Source organism: Leptinotarsa decemlineata, unplaced genomic scaffold (genome assembly GCF_025532065.1).
Source record: "Leptinotarsa decemlineata unplaced genomic scaffold, Ldec_3_MD MMD2_tig00026358_RagTag_RagTag, whole genome shotgun sequence".
NCBI lineage: Eukaryota > Metazoa > Arthropoda > Insecta > Coleoptera > Chrysomelidae > Leptinotarsa > Leptinotarsa decemlineata.
The window spans coordinates 7115830-7131874 of NW_027412703.1; the positions used below are offsets into that span (position 1 = coordinate 7115830).

The window sequence follows — 16045 nt, forward strand, 5'->3', positions numbered from 1 at the left end:
TTAACGGAAATGCATAAAATAACAGTTTTACAAATGATTGGTTACGGAGATAAAACCCGAATACAACAGGTAGTAGCTCGCCGATTTAATAAGAAATTTCCTAATTTACCGCCCATATCTCAAGGAACAATAAGTAGAAGCAGTTTCGCGAGCAGATAAAAAACGCAGCTGACAATGCAATGAATGATGAACTTACATTAGATGTGATGCTTGAGTTTGAGGAAAACCCACATACATCGAGTAGACAAGCATCCATTACATCCAATGTTAGCCATAGCTACATCGATAGTAAACATATTAAAAGAAAATACAATGCATCCTTATAAAATTATACCTACTCAGGAGCTCATGAAAGACATTTTGATAGAAGAACTTATTTTTGTGAGCAAATGATGGACATGTTGGATAACAATATCATCCAATTAGAAGACGCTATGATTTTTGATGAGTGTACTTTGTCTCCTAACGGTCATACTAATCGACAAAATTGCCGCTACTGGTCAACGGAAACTCCTCACTGGATAAAGGAAGAACACACGCAATACCATCAAAAGGTTCATGTTTGGGCAGGGATTGTAGGAAACCATATCATTGGTCTCTTTTTCATTGAGGGCAACTTGAATGGCGATAATTATTTGGTACTACTTCAAAATGATGTCATTCCAAGTTTAGCAAATGTATATCCTGATTCAGGAAACCCTTAAGTTCCAGTGAATACGATATGGTTTCAGCAGTATGGAGCACCACCACATTACCAAATTAATGTCCGGCAATACATCGATACAACATTTCCCAATCGGTGGATAGTGAGGCGAGGATCGATTGAATGGCCAGCGCGATCACCTGATCTTTCATCATTAGATTTTTTATGGGGATATGTTAAGAGCAATGTGTACAAAACAGGCGTGATCGACTAAATAATGCTAGAAGGCAGTTTTATTCGAGATTAGGATGTTGTCAAGACGTTCGCGGTGAATATTTTGAACATCTACATCGTTAAAATCCATCAATATCAAGTTGACGAGATACTTTTCGAAATTTGCACAACGAATGATTTCATAATTTGTCGCTATTTATTCGCTAATTAGTTGATATCAAGTTAGCGATACGACTTTTTTATTATTAGGTTTTTCAAAACTTTGACTAGACCATTGGTTTTCGTCTCTTTTATTAATATTTATTACTGATTTTTTATTATTGAGTTTTCCAGATCTTTGACTACACCAATAGCATGTTCTAGTTATTAGCCAATTACTTGCGATGGAAAATATTATAATTTCCCGTCGTTTAAACAAATACATGGTGTCTTGCTAATTTGTCACCCCTGTTAAGCTAGCAGAACTTTGGAATTTTACAGTTATTTTCAGGCCATAATTTAAGGCTAATTTTGTATTCTATTGCCGATTTTTTTTAACATACACAATAATCAATTATTTTTCAACTATGATCCCAAATTTTAACCGATCAATTTTAATAGATCAAGCAATATATTGTTTCGGCACTTCGGGGTCGTCCATTAATCAAGTGATATTTTAGTAACCTTTTAACTCCCCCTCTTAACCCCATCCTTCCCCTCTAGTGATGCTTGGTGATGTAGTGAACTACCCTCCCTCTAGTCAAAATCACATGTATTTTTTTGATAAAAATATTCAAAATATCTTCAAAACAAAGAATATATTCAATATTGTAGAATAGAGTAGAGTTATTTGACCATTTTACATATAATAAATAGTACATTTATGGCAAGTGACAAGTACATTGTCCCCAGGCCACGAAGTATCGAGACTTTCTTCAAATTTAATAAGTGGCTAAGGCAGTATAGGGTATAGGTCATAAGGCAATTTGTCAATAACTTTTATTTTATCTCGCTACATCCCCCTCACCCGTGGTGATATTTCGAGAGTTTTTTCGATTTCGTGTCCTGCCTCAAGGTAGATTCTGTATAGAGCTGAGATTGTTGGTTCGTTCCTTAATGAGAGTTTGTGGATCGTATTGATCACGCTGGATCAAAACACAATGACAGTGGCTACGAATCGTATTGATCATGCTGAATCAAAACACAATGACAATGGCTATGAATCGTATTGATCATGCTGGATCAAAACACAATGACGGTGGCTACGAATCGTATTGATCATGCTGGATCAAAACACAATGACAGTGGCTACGAATCGTATTGAGCATGCTGGATCAAAATACAATGACAGTGGCTATGAATCGTATTGATCATGCTGGATCAAAACACAATAACAGTGGCGCTACTGTCTCAAAGCTAAGTGTCTACGCGATAAAAAATCTCCAGAGTAAGTTTCGAGACTATTCGCAGGTCATTTATTCACTTGAGATCACTTTTGCTCTCGCGATAGCTTCCTGGGTCTCGAGACCATGAATATATAATTTCCATTTGAAATATTTTAGTTAGCTTCCATTGGTGGCTGAGGAAATGGGTGGAATTACAAAAGGAATTGGAAACTTGTTCGACGCTCGTGAATAAGTAACTGACAGCAACAAAATCTTTTATCACGGACGAAATACTAGAGAATGAGTCTTGTGAGACTATTTTGTTCCAAGTGAACATAATCACCCACATAGATCCGTAATTGATGATTGAACAGATGCTTGCAAAGTTTGTGAATGCAACGCAGTTGTCAAAATAAGTGTAAAAAATTTGAAAGTTAATGAAACAGAATGTAATATGTAATGTTTGTTTGACATAGTGGTGTTCTTTTAAAATTGGACGTTTTTGTTTAATTTCTCAAGAAAATTCTTGTGAATACTACCTTGGATTTTCAAAAAAATTTAATGGTGTGTGGAAGATGAGCTGAATGTCTAGGACAGAAAGTCAGTGGGAATCCAAGGAATGAATCAATAAATTTGAATATAGCTGTGGTGTAAATTGTAGAATAAATAGGTTACTCCAACATCGAATAAATATAGAAGCTATTCTAATTTTACACATCTCTAGGACTTTCTGCCCTAGAAACAACTTCGAACTCCCGATTTCTAAGACAGATTTTTGCGTTTCACGAGTTATTTTATGGGGAGTGAAAAATAAATTGCTACAAACACAAATGTACAACTATCTGTTACAAAATATGCATAATATAAACTAAATGCGCCTGGTTATTTTTAGCTTCGTCAAATTGAAATGAAGCAACACCACTCACTGGAAGAATTGAGGAAGCATTCAATATAGAGTGTGTTTCGCAGTAACATAATAATTTACAACTTTTAAAGTATATATTATGTTCCTCATAGACATTTTTGGGAAAGAGTAGGTATACAAAAATGGATATAGTTTTGTATACCTCAAATTATATAATTTTATTATAAGGCTAAGAAAACAGTTGTTTTCGTATTCATCAGACTCTCAAACTATTGAAATTCTCCAAATTTGAAAAAGTAGTTTTTTATATCGAATATAATAAATCTGTCAGTTAGACCTTTCAAAGGATATGATCTATTTTCGTTGATATACGTATTCCACATCTCTGTTCAATGATAATTATTATATTTTGGAAAATGTCTTGTTAGGTAGGAGTGTTATTTCAAAACATACAAAACATAAAATCTTTTTTCATTACGTTTTGTGATAAAATTTATATTGTATATCATCCTTGTATTAAATCATTTTTTGTAATCTTTGTAGGTATAGTATAAAGTCTTCTAACTTGTGACAAGTTGAAGTTAAAATCTAGACGAATCCAGCAAGGGACAGACTATTGAATCTACTACAATCTAGGGAGAGTCATTGCACTCATATGAACGGTTTCTTTTATTAATGAAAAAAACATCAAATTAGTAACATCTTCTTGTATTATATATTTCTCTACTATACAGAATGATAAAATGACATGAACTTTAAATCTTTGACATTGACGCTTTGTGAACCAAATCCTTAGATAAAAATTCGTTCAGTCTTCAAAAATGTAAAAATCAGACATATATTTTCTCGAATATATTCCTTTAAAGAAGAGTGGTCATAAATAATTATTCAATTCACAAGTTCTCTGTGTAAGATTATTTGATTCGTCTTCAATTACTGTATTCATACATCTACGGATGGATCCTTAGAACATCAATTATATTGAAGTTCTGGTCTTCATTAAGTAGGTACCAACAGTAGTACTATTGAAATATTTCCTAACAATATTCTTAGGTAGATTTTGACTTATTAATTTTGATTTTGAAGGCCGGTTCTAAGTATATGACGGGACTTAAAAATTCTAATTACGAAACCGATGAGAGTAAAACATTTTTTTCAAGGACAAATCGTTCGTTTGTTCCACATAAAAGCAGTTCTCTAAATGAAAGAGTTTTTAAACAGTGAAGTCCGAGGTGTACTGAGTTGAACGTCAAAAAGATTCTCCAGATGTATAGTTTCAAAATTGTAAAACAAAATAGTTAGGTACTTAGTCTTTATTTCCCACTTTCAAAATACGGCAGAAGGGAATAGCACTTTTTATTAGATATGAGTTAGTTCTATTATTATGGCCTCTGAAAACTGAAGACGTTTTTCACCTAATATATATTTTTTCAAAATTTCAAGGTCGAACTTTCAATTGTTTCAATCAATAAAAATAATCAAGAAATGGTGAGAATATACTTCAGAAGACGGTCATATTTTTATAAGGTAACGGAACTCTCACACAAATAATATTCATAGAAGAAAAAAGTCGTTGAATATAAAGCGGAGTTTGTGGGAAAACATTCATTACTGATAAGAAATTGTTTCGATTAGGAGAAATGTCAATAAATGTTTGACCTCATGTTGCCCACAAATGTAAGAATTAATAATGTAGGCACACAATAAAAATTTACCTTGGAAATCTATACTAACGACTAACGAGCGGTGCATTAAGGTAAAGTGTATTTGAGAGATTTCCTACCTGACAATATTTTTCCAACTTGTTTTCAATGAATCTTATCCAAAACCTGTCACTGAATTTCTACGATACCAAAGAATTCACAGTAAACATAACACTGAGTTCGCCTCACTTAATTGTGGTCTACAGCGCAATTTGGACGAGTTTGCCATGAATGACGATGTTTACGTCATCACTTCTGCTAGCCTCTACCTTGGAATATGTATTTGAAAGTTTCTGTAAAGATCAATTCGACTGAAAATACTGCGGAAATTTCATGGAGTTGAATATAGACTACTATTTTTAACTTTGTTATTGGTAAACTCTGAATGACAGAATTTAATTGGAGAACATCCGTGATGAAAATGATTAAAGGGTACATCAGTTTTCATAAGTTTTTACCAAATTTTTTATTCAAGATGGATCATATTCGGGTTAAGGAGAGAAACAGAAAAATCATAATTTTGAATGTTGTTCACGTAGGATCCCACTATTGATATTAGATAAAGAAAACTTGGAATCTATTTTACAGGATATCTACTCAGTGTATTCTTCTAATATTTTTGATTCACTACTCTAGCCAATATCGGTTATTTGTAAGACAATTGATCAAAAAAGATGTCCGATAGTGTAGACAAAGTAATTTGTGCCCAATATGATAAACTAACAAAAAGTGAAATTTGTTTAATGTTGAAAACGAAGTTGTAAAAAGTACATATGTAATTACTGTGAAGACAAAATCACTTACGAAGATATATTTTACGACTCATTGTCGACCACTTAACTGGAATATTGTAGACAGGACTGTATTTATATTAGCCATTAATACGAAGTGGTAAGAAGTGAATTACCGGTTAATTGGGGTGACACTGCCAAATTTTAAAATTTAAGTTGATAATTTTCATATTTTTTTGATAACCTAGACAAAATTTGTACATTTGGAAGATGGTTTGTAAATGTGATTTATGAAGTTACTTTATCTTTATATTATTCCCTCTCTTAAATAAAAAATTAAATATGGGTGGCAAAGTCACCTCCTGAAGTGGGGTCACTTTGCCCAACAGATATTTTCTTTGTATAACAAAATGACAAACCTATAAATCGTGGGCGTACAAGCAGAACTCTCTAAGTCGACTTTTTTCGAAAATGAAGAATGTATCACGTATAAGTCTATATTAGGGTAACGCTCCAGGCAAAGAAACATTCAAGTCCATTTTGCGTTTGTTACTGGACATACACCGATTGAAATTCACTTAAGTCTAACTTCGTCATAATTTCAACATGCAGAATCGGTCAAGTGCACTTGAACGATTTTCAGTTTCTACTGACCAATAAGCGACAAATCTGAACAGGAAAAAACCTGTAAGTCTGTCATTTGGTGTTTATTGTTTCGTTGTGTAGGATCCTAAGAGTTTATCCATATTGCATAAATGTCTTCCAGAGGCAAAAATATTGTTTTTTTTAGCATGCAATGAACAAGTGAGCCATATTATCGATAAAAATAGTGTCACTTCTAAAACATCTATGAACAATCATGAAAACTTGATATGTGGAAACATCAGTGAAAATAGGTGTGAAACATCATGTGCAGGTGAGCAGTAGTTAATCAAGATCACGGTTTTCTAATGAATTTATATGCATAGAAAATAATAGCATGCTAGTAAAGACGATAATTAAATTATTCTCTGATCTCAAATTGATATTGGGTATTTGGTTGGACTTATGTGGTTCTTCTTGTTAGTGGTGGTACCTGCACCTAAGACTTAATTGTTTCTTAAACCGAGAGAGTGAAAGCTATTGATCAATTTTCTGCTTGTTTTCAGATGATAATTGTGCTGATGAAAGTTTTATTGATGAGCCAAAATTGCCAAGTACATCCACGAAAATTGTTTCTCAGCAAATTTTGAATAAAGACAGCAATTATTCATCCCCAGATTCGGACACTGATACACTTGATGCTACAAACAACGGTAATAGACCTTCAGAACGCATTTTTTGGTTTATAAATTGAGCCTGATGCTCGTGCCTTTGCTTTCACTACCCACACTCATTCGAGCTCAAAAATTGCAAAAACAAAAACAAAAATTGCTCAAAAAATCGAAAATAATTAGTACAGTTGCTAGGACTGTCGACAGAAGTGTTATGAACGACATATAAGTTTTTAAAATTCTGTGGACGAAATAAGTCGTATCTTTTGGTGATTTCGATGCTTTCTCTATCTGAAGGATGGGAAAGTAAAAAAACTAAAATTACAATGCAACAATTTAAATAAAAGGTGGGCAAAGTGACCCCAATTTTCGTGTAAAACGTGGGCTAACATTGCCCACTGGAATAACAATCAACAGGTTGGGTGCAGGAACGAAATTGCAAGTAAATTACATTATTCATTACATTTACTAATAATAATAATAAGTAATGAAACTTACCTTGTTTACGTAGAAGCTGTGTATATGTAATTTTGAAGAGCTCAAATTTTCTTGGATAACACACATTACAAATAAAACAGTTAATTGGTGACAGCACTTATCTGGAACGACCTACAAACTATAGAATATCTCGTTTGTCATCGAGAAGGTATGTTTCATCGACTGCAGCGCCTCAAACGACCTTTCAGCTATTTACTATGGAGGCCCGCAACTGTTCTTTCAAACTGGGCAAAGCTACCTCAGAGGACAAAGTCACCCCAATTGAAGATTACTGTTGCGCTCAACGAACATTTGGAAAAACGCACCAACTATATAGAATCCATCAATGATTTGATCCAAAATTATGGACTTACCCATTCGATATAGGTGGAATGAAGGGGACACGTATTGAAAGGGACAACTCAAATCACCCTTAAAATGAAAAATATTTCCAAACAACATTATTTTTAAATTTTATTAGTTCGGACTTCCATTGTCTGATATTATAAATATTACTGGAGTTTTTTTTTCCAACACCAAATCGTTATTTTCAACACCTCGACACGTGTTTCGATCACCAAGTGATCACCTTCAAAGAGGAAGATTAAAACTAAGGACTAGTGCGAGCGAATCCTATTTATGTTATACAGGTAAACCATCCAGGCATACCAACCTAAATTAATTTTACAATTTTGCCTCATCTATTATATTATAATATATGTTTATATAAAACAATTTTCAGCTATATAAAAATTAATTTCACGATATTGCCTATCCAAATTTATTTTTGCAATGTGTCCTTATGTAGTAATCAGTAAACCCAACAACATTATTTTATTTTATTTTAACAAGCTATATAGTATGCTCTTTGGTATAGGTCCGTCATCGTTATTCATAATATTATTGTGTTTACTTATTTCTACACTCTCATAGGCATCTAGTTGTCTGTTGTTGTTAACTTGTCTAACTAATCTTAATGAAGTGAAGTCTATGGAATGGTTTTGTTGCAAAATATGATGGGCGACTGCTGATTTTTCAGGTCTTTCATATTTTAAGTGTGCTATGTGTTCCTTATATCTTACTTTGATAGATCTTTTTGTCTGTCTATAATATTTTGCATCGCAGTCCTTACATTCAATTTCGTAAATTCCAGACTTTTCCGAATTCTCGACTTTGTCTTTTGGACTTCCCAAAAGGCTCTGTAGTGTATGACTTGTTTTAAAAACCACCTTCATACCTATTTCCTTGAAAATCTTTCCAAAGTTCCTCGTATATTGGTGATATAGAACTGAGATCTATTTATCTTGGTTTTTGTCCTTTCTGAAAGTCGAGATTTCGTTCATCCTTAACCTAAACTTAATTTTCCTTATTATGTCATCGACAATACCCCTCGAGAAACCGTTAGTGGCTGCTATTTCCTGTATTGTACGTCTTTCTTCTTTGAACCTATAATGTGTTAGAGGGAAAAAACTCCAGTAATATTCATTACTACACCAAAGGTTCCAAACAGTGCATCATAAGTCTGATATTATATAAAATGATTTGAAATACATGAAAGAACGAATAAAAATAAGAAGAAAGAAAGAATCATGTATTTCAAATAATTTTATATTATATCAGACAATGGAAGTCCAAACCAATGAAATTCGTCATGAAACATTGTCAATCACCTTCAAACAAACGTTCTCAATAACTATTACACTATTCGCATCCAAATTTGGGATCGATGAGTTTTCAAACCATTCCTCGATAATATTAGCTTCCATGTTCTTATGACAGTGAACATTTCAGTCCTCAAGTTTTTTCCACATAATTTCAAAGAATTCGGAACCCATCCTTCACTTCCTCCGCAATGCACAATGATTAGTCGCGATCTTTTATTTGCAGGCATGTTAGCCATACACATTCTCGAACCATCAGTCCACCCTTTCGTAACTATGTCGTGAGTGTCATACCGAGTTTCGTCCAAATAGAAAATTTGCCGCTGTTCTTGTCTATATATAGTTATTTGTTCAAAGTATTTGTTACGCAATTTCACTATTCTTCTGCTTTCCATAACTGATTGATAAATACTAGTTTCTTTATCCAATTCTGAAGAGTTTTGTCACAGCAGCTCGTGTTATGTCTGGAAGTATTCAATTTCTTCCATATGATTTCAGTTGTAGAAATCTCATTGCTTTTGTAACAGGCGTATATTGTTTTTTTCAATGATTTTATTAGATGAACATCTAATACTATAATACTTGTCCAAGGACACCACATTATAAACAAATAACATTATAAACAAAGTAAATATAACTTCACCAATATCGAATTTCAACACTAAAATCGCGATCAGTTCCTGAACTGAACATTGACGACACAACGGCGGTACTCATCCCCACATTCTATTCGTCACCGTAACATGACTTCAAATTCAATGTTATGTCTCTTCAGCCAATCATAAAACTAGGTTAGTAAAAATTATCCAATACGAACCGCCAATTCTTCAGTCCACGTGAACTAGTTCGTAGCGACATTATTTCTCTGTATTGTTTTTTTTAGCTTTTGAGATGCCGATAGCTTTAAATATTCACAATAAAGATTACTTCCACTATAATTGATGTTTATCCTCCTATGATGCTAACTTGGTTATCGAAATGCGTGTCGAGAGAGGCGCTACTGAGAGATCCAAATTGACATCCTCATACAAAAATGCACTGAGTTTCACAGAATGTGATTATTATTTTCATTCTGATCTTTTTCTCTGAAGTAACTAGTGAATTCGAGTAGAAAATGAAGGCAAAGTGAGAGAAGCGAAACAATAACAAATACCAGCGTACCCTCCATCCTTAGACTGGAGGAAAACTTTCCTCATTGTTTCAAATATAATATGCATTATCCAACGTGGATATTGAATGTCTACAACTTAGGTTACATTCAAAGATATGTCAGCACACGCGTGCGCTCTCTCGGATCACAGCATCCCTTAAGAGAGGCGTTATGACTGCAAAATTTCAGTTACTGCCGTAATCTGAAGTAAGAGTATTTTCAGTGTATTCTTTGGCACCGAATCGTTTCGTGGTGCGGTTTCCGGAAGCGGTTACACTGGACCCTTTCGTTTTTTTTCAAACAATTAATAACAGTTTCATGACATTTAACTTTTCTGTGATGTGTTGATTCAGGGATCATTGGTAAAAAACTAGGTACATAATGATTTTCATTACTCGATGATCAGTCTGTTAGAATTGAATTAATCTGGATATCACCTCCTAAACTTTGATCAATTTTATCGGCAACTATTCAGAAGAAGAATCGTAATCGAAAATGGAGGAATTTTAAGTTGATTTTTTATATCTTCTGTTTTAAAAATGATTATTTTTATGCTGATTAGAAGAAATATAATATAATCATGATATTTTATAGAGGAACAGTTTTATGAGTCATTTTGAAGGTGCTGCTTACTTGATATCCGTTAATTAATATTAATAACTCTTTTTAATAGGTATTCGGATTCCATAATTCAATTTACGTGACCTAATTACGAATAATGATGCTGTAAATCACTTCATTTCGCTGAGGCTTTTGCAAATTAAGCCAAATCCAAATCAATACCCAAAATTATTGCTGATTTGTATCTTCTAAAATTTAAGACTGCCGTTACTTCCACAACATTCATATTTTTACTAAAATAAACTAACATAAGAACAGATCTGAGAGGGACTAGGTTATGTTAGGTTAGGTCCAAAGTGAGTGGGTCTATTCCACCCTCCACCGCAACCCGCAAGGGTTTATTGTGGCACACACCTATTCAAACTCGACCAAATGCATCCAGCTTCTTAACGAAGCCGATTAGTTTGTATGGTGAGTGGTCTTTCAGGTCAGATGGTAAGACAACGGCTCTGCCGAACTCTAAACACTTGATTCGGTCCCCAGCGGGGCAGACACTATGAATGTGTTCTGATTTTTCATCATTACCCAAACAGATGTGACACACACTGTCTTCCGACAGTCCCGAGTTTTTTTTGGTATTAAGCTTCGGAGGATGAATAAATGCCTTGGAATGAGCCAATTCAGAAGTCCATGAATCTTCTTGCCATCCAGGTGTTCGATCTTTGTTTGGCAAAGCCTAAAGCGATGCCAATGACTGGTTCTGGTCCGATGAAGCTGCTTGCAGCACCCTCCTTTGCAAAGGAGTCAGTAGTCTCATCACCTTCCAGGCCAGTATGGCCAAGAATCCAGACCAGAGACAATATGTTAAGTCTTCCTATTGAGGAGAGTCGTTTTTGGTAATTTGCTACCAATTCAGGCGTTGCTTGGTAGGAGCCAAGAGCTTCCAACGTCGCTTGACTGTCCGAGAACTTGTGTATGGGGTTGGATTATTTCAATCTCTCCGCATACAATTGAATAGCGTAAATTTCCGCGTGAAATACAGTCACATAGGTTTCTGGGCAGGTCGACATCTCTGTCCTGGATATGCGACTGAAAACACCCGCACCAGAACCGGAAGGTGTTTTTGATCCATCTGCTCTCAATATTTCCTTCTCCCGGAAGATCCAGTCATCTCTACTGGGGAAAAGTAGTATATAATAGTAGTTGGCAGTTAGGGGCATAAAGTCAGAGGTCAATTCCAGAATGCTGTGACTTCAAGACAAAATGGAAAATGAAGAATTAAGTAGATGGATACTTCATTCGATATTAACTATATGTCTCTATTTCAACAACTTAGTTTTCTCCATCTCTTGAAGACACGACTACTTGGTTGATGAGAAACACGTCGAGAAAATTATTATATTTCTGGTGTTTGGGAAAAGTGCTTGTTTCGGATTAATCCTGCGCCAGAGTTGTGAGTTTCACCTTTTATCCATTACTACATTATTAGAATAGATTATTCCCATCTGCCACTAAAATCAAATATAAAGATAAAGACAATTTTACAGATCAAGGACCTGACTTCGGGAGAGGAACTTCTTGTACGATACTAGCGAAGGAAGTACCACCTGAGAAAGGAGACTGGTCTGTTATTACTGTATCAACGGAATTTGCTTTGCAAATACCATGTTTGTTCTCTACCCAAACTAGGTTAGGTTAGGTTAGGTCTGAAGTGAGTACGTCTATTCCGCCCTCCACTGCAACCCGTAAGGGTTTATTGTGGCTCACAACTATTCACACTCGACCAAATAAACCCAGCTTCTTAATGAAGCCGATTAGTTTGTATGGTGAGTGGTCTTTCAGGTCATATGGTAAGAGTACGGCTATGCCGAACTCTAAAAACCTGTATTTCATCAGTTCGGACTTCCAATTTATATTATATATAATATAAATTGATTTGATAACCCTGAAAAAAATCAAGAAAATTAACCGAAAATAATAATTTTATTAAACAAAAAACTGAAATTACAAAGAATAACATACAACAACCAAACAAATAAAAATTGAAATATCAATGAAAGCTGAAAAATTTGAAAAAAACTAAAAATATTATTAACAAAAAATGTAGAACAGGCCTTAGCTAGAAGACAGCAAGAACTCCACAAGGAAGAGAAGCCGCCACAACCAGTACTTGTTCTCCCTACATCAGATTATCGGAAAGGATGAGAAGGATTGTGTCCAAGTATAACATCAAGACCTGCTTCAGATCTGGGAACACTATCCGTAGCAGCCTCACGAAAACCAGGCCACCAAAGGCAGACTGCGAGTCCAAACAATGTGGAGAATCATACATCGGTGAAACTAAGAGGCCATTGAAAGTTCGCATTGCTGAGCACAAGAAACACTCACAGCGAGGCGAAACCAGCAAATCCGGAATAGCAGAGCATGTTGGGACTCATCAACACAACATCAAGTGGGCTCAAACTGAAATCATCCACAAAGAGGAACACTGGTTCAGCAGAAAATTCAAAGAAGCCGCGTATATGTTGTCCAACAACGCATTTAGTCAAGCTAGCATAGAGATACGTAACATATGGAAACCTCTAATCAAGCGAAAAACGACCAACTCCTGCCAAACGGTCATCTCCCGCCAAAACCAATGAAGCGGAAAGAGGGAAGAGGGGATAGGTGAAAGCACTCGAATCACCTATAAATAGTCAGATCTCGGAGGAATAAGTCCAGTCATCACACGGAGACGATTGTGGATACCAACAATCGAAACGTTGTGACATAACTTGAAATCTTTTTATTTTTTCATTTTTTGTTAATAATATTTTCAATTTTTTAAGCTTTTATTAATATTTCAATTTTTATTTGTTTGGTTGTTGTTGTATGTTATTTCTTTGTAATTTCAGTTTTTTGTTTAATAGCCTTGGTCAAAAACGAAACGGACAGGTTTAAGTTTGACGATAGTCGTGTCACGAAGACACTCTGAAGACACCCTACATTTTGTTTTATAAGAGAGAGGACATTGTTAGATCAAGATCTTCAGATGATGTGGTGCTGCAGGTTTTTCCGGGTTTTTCTGCGCCACTGGAATCAATGAAGTCGCCCCGGAGCGCCAATTCATTTTTATTGTTGTTTTTATTTTATTTTTATCGTTGTTTTAATAAAACTTGATGGTCAATTTATATAATATTAGGCAATGGAAGTCCGAACTGATGAAGTACACCACGAAACATTGTCAACCACTTTCAAACAAACGTCTAAACACCTGATTCGGTCCCCAGCGGAGCAGGCACAAAGTATGTGCTCTGCTGTTTCATCATTTTCCAATCAGAGCCGACACACACTGTCTTCTGATAGTTCGAGTCTCCCCCCCGTGCCCCCTCCCGGGTTGAGTGCCCTGAAGTAGAAGCTTCCCCCCTCAGCTATTTAGCGAGGAGAACCTACTACCCCACTCCATCCACCCCCGCTCTCCGAGCGGTCCTCAACTCACTGATGGGCACTTCAGCAAGATTGACATATGATCCTTTTGGTCGAAAGTCAGCCTTTAGGTGCTATTCTTTCGCGATCGGTAAAAAGTGTTTTGTCTGACTATTCCTAACTGAATTTTTGCATGGGGGCCCCCAAAAACTAACCGGCGGCTATTGCTATTAACGTCGGGCGTTCCTTAGTGAATCTAAGGATAATTGGAGCGCGGTCGAGTTGTTCTGCGGAGCTTCTCCTCTCAGCTATTTAGCGAGGGGAACCTACTACCCCACTCCTATTCCTAACTGAATTTTTGCATGGGGCCCCCCAAAAACTAACCGGCGGCTATTGCTATTAACGTCGGGCGTTCCTTAGTGAATCTAAGGATAATTGGAGCGAGGTCGAGTTGTTCTGCGGAGCTTCCCCTCTCAGCTATTTAGCAAAGGGGAACCTACTACCCCACTCTATCCACCCCCGCTCTCCGAGCGGTCCTCAACTCACTGATGGGCACTTCAGCAAGATTGACATCTGATCCTTTTGGTCGAAAGTCAGCCTTTTGGTGCTATTCTTTCGCGATCGGTAAAAAGTGTTTTGTCTGACTATTCCTAACTGAATTTTTGCATGGGGCCCCCCAAAAACTAACCGGCGGCTATTGCTATTAACGTCGGGCGTTCCTTAGTGAATCTGAGGATAATTGGATCGCGGTCGAGTTGTTCTGCGGTGAACTTGCTGGAAAAAAATCTGATTAGTGTACTTACCGGAGTCGCCTGACTGCGACTCGTCGGGGCGGTCTTTGGTTCTGCTTCGTCGGCCTTGGATATTTGTCCCTTTCTCGGAACCTGGGGTCATCCATGTTCAACGCATCGTGTAGATCGCGTAGCGCTGGGTTGTTGTGCGATCTGATTCTATCGAACACGCGTTCTGCGTGTTCTCTCATATACACGTCCACATATTGCGTGTCCAGGTCTAAGTCTCTTAGTTCGAGTCTCTGCATATGATGATTCAAATGACAGTGACCTATAAGAAGGTCCGTTAGACATCGTAGTTCATCCCTACTGTAGTCCAACAACTGTTTGGTATCAAGTTTCGAAGGATGAATAAACTGGAGTGAGCCAGTCCTGGATGACTCTGCTAGAAGTCCATAAATCTTCTTGCCATCCAGGTGTTCAATCTTTGTTTGGCAAAGCCTAAAGTGATGCCAATGACATGTTCTGGTTCGATGAAGCTGCATGCAGCACCCTCCTTTGCAAGGGATGGAACAATCTCATTGCCTTCCAGGCTGAAATTTTCCGTTTCACTTCTTATCCATTACTACATTAATAGAATAGATGATCTCTATCAAATGTAAAGATGAAGATAATTTGACAGGTTAAGGCCTGATTTCGGGAGAGGAAGTTCTTGTACGATACTAAGGAAGGAAGTACCACCTGAGAGTGGTCTGTTACTACTGTATCAACGGAATTTGCTTTGTAAATACAATATTTGTTGTATTCTACCCAAACTAAGTTTAGTTGAGTTTGCAAAACTCATTGTTATATTTTTATATTTTTACCGAAATACTTCTTTGTGGCTCCAAATGCATAAAAGAGGAAAAAGCTTACCCATCAGGTTGATATTCACAGAATCGAAACCTGAAAGTAGAGAAACGAATGTAGTAGAAAAACAGAAATTCAAAAGTGATAGAACAGAACCATGAAATATGGAAGCTAATTTAAAAAAATAGATGGAAAAAATATTTGAAAGTTCAGCAGAAAGTTGTAACTTCAACCCAAGTTCATCATGCTGCATATATTGTCTTTTATCCAGACTTGTTTTCTCATGATGCCTGACAATCATGGTTTTTGGTGGAAAATACGTTTTAAGGTTTTTTCCGTCTTGTGAAATATAAAGGAAATCAGAACGTAAACAATGAAAAGTGGTAATGAAATGGACTTCAAACGGAATCAATCATTT

At 36.0% G+C, this 16045-nt stretch overlaps 1 protein-coding gene across 3 annotated transcripts in view; it reads right to left on the reverse strand.

The window, feature by feature from the left end:
- Positions 1-5049, reverse strand: part of LOC111514379 (uncharacterized) — a 71248-nt gene extending 66199 nt beyond the window's left edge. For all 3 annotated transcript variants that reach the window (XR_012467939.1, XM_074184807.1, XM_074184806.1), the window contains exon 1: positions 4890-5049. The gene's annotated coding sequence lies outside the window, so the exon portion shown is untranslated. The remainder of the gene's footprint in view (positions 1-4889) is intronic.
- Positions 5050-16045: the final 10996 nt, after the last annotated feature.